Consider the following 1666-nt stretch of genomic DNA (forward strand, 5'->3'; position numbering starts at 1 on the left):
CAATGCTGGCCTAGCAAGAATGCCCACAATCCATAAATGAATTATAAACATTTTGAGTTGAAAGTGTGATTATTTTTAACTTTTGCGAACTAGAAGACATAACAATGACAATGACCCAGATACTCTGGCCTGAGGCTTCCAGTCCCACCTGCTGCTGGGCCAGAAATTCCCACCTGAATTCAATAGACCTTTAGTTTGTCCATTGTTATGGGCCAGTGTTTAAAGAACCCCAAAGTGTATCATGGAGTTCACCTGACCCACAACTTTTAATAGATTGTGGTATGGGGAGCACACGGCTTATTCTACAGGTATGGTACAGCAGAAAATGGACCAGTGGTTTTTAAAACAAAACAATGTTTATTCTATGAACTCAAGTTAACCTTTTTAAAACCATCAGTGAATCTCTTAGCAGCCATTAATTCAAATCACCACCCAAAGAATACAACACTAAGTAATCTGTATGCTGTTCTTTTAACATCCAAAAAGACTTAACACACCTTCAAACAGGAACACATTAGGGTTTCATTTAATACTGAGACCTTTTTACAATTCTGAGTTCGCCAAAAGTCTTTGCGTGGCAGAGATCAACAGCAGTGCAGCTCACTGAAAGAACACAGACACACCCCAAGCTCTTCTCAAACTGAAACTAAAAAAACAGAAGTGGAGCTCAGCTCCACCCACACTCTGACATCACTCCAGTAACATGAGCAGCTCCATTTCTTAAAGGTACATTTCTTAAACACCCATTTCTTAAAGGGTACTCTCACCATCAAATTTTCTGTCCTGCCAGCGGTAGCAATCGTCAAGGCGAAACCCAAAAATCCCAGCCTCTGTTTTATTCTAATGGTGCAGCATAAGGGTTACTGTGGGCCTGAGTATAGTGCCACCACAAAGTGACGTAGAAAGACACATGACCCAGACGTAGGATCAATGTGATTTTGGACAGGAATGTATTAAGACCTATACATGGATATAGATCCTCGTCTTTACTGTATATATGTATATAGGTAAAAGTAGTTCCAAGTGGGAGGAGAAGTTGGGAGTGGCACTTGAGGCAGGGATGTGGTGTGAAAGCCACAACTTTGTATGTGAGACTAGGGTTAATATAGTTAAAGGTGGTGCATAGGGTACACGTAATGAGGTTGAGGATGAGCTCGTTGTTTGCGGGAGTGGAGGACAGGTGTGGGAGGGGTCGGGCTAATCATGTCAATATATTCTGGTTCTTGCCCTGAGTTGGGGAGGTTTTGGGGCTCTTTCTTCAGCACCATTCGGCAATCTTGCAAATGGATTTGGAGTCCAATCCCCCGAGGGGTCATATTTGGGATGTCGGACATGCTGGAGCTGTAGTCCGGTGGGGGGGGGGGGTCCTGTTGGGGTGGAGGTCAGCTTCTCCGCCCTGTGCCTCAGTGTGGCTGGGGACTTAATCAAATTCCTATACCTTGAAAAAGTTAAGTTCACTTTGAGAGGCGCGATAGAGGGCTTCTACCAAAGATAGTGCCTGTTCATTCTGCATTTCAAGGAGCTGGTCAACATCAGCTGCTAGGGAGGGTGGAGGGATAGGGTCTGGGGTGGAGGGGGAGGTTGGAGCACAGGGGCTTGGTTTTTTTTTTTTGTACAAGTTTTGTTTGGGGTGGGGTGGGTTTTATTTTCATGTATAAAATGTTAA

This window comes from Scyliorhinus torazame, chromosome 3, assembly GCF_047496885.1.
Source record: "Scyliorhinus torazame isolate Kashiwa2021f chromosome 3, sScyTor2.1, whole genome shotgun sequence".
NCBI classification, from domain to species: domain Eukaryota; kingdom Metazoa; phylum Chordata; class Chondrichthyes; order Carcharhiniformes; family Scyliorhinidae; genus Scyliorhinus; species Scyliorhinus torazame.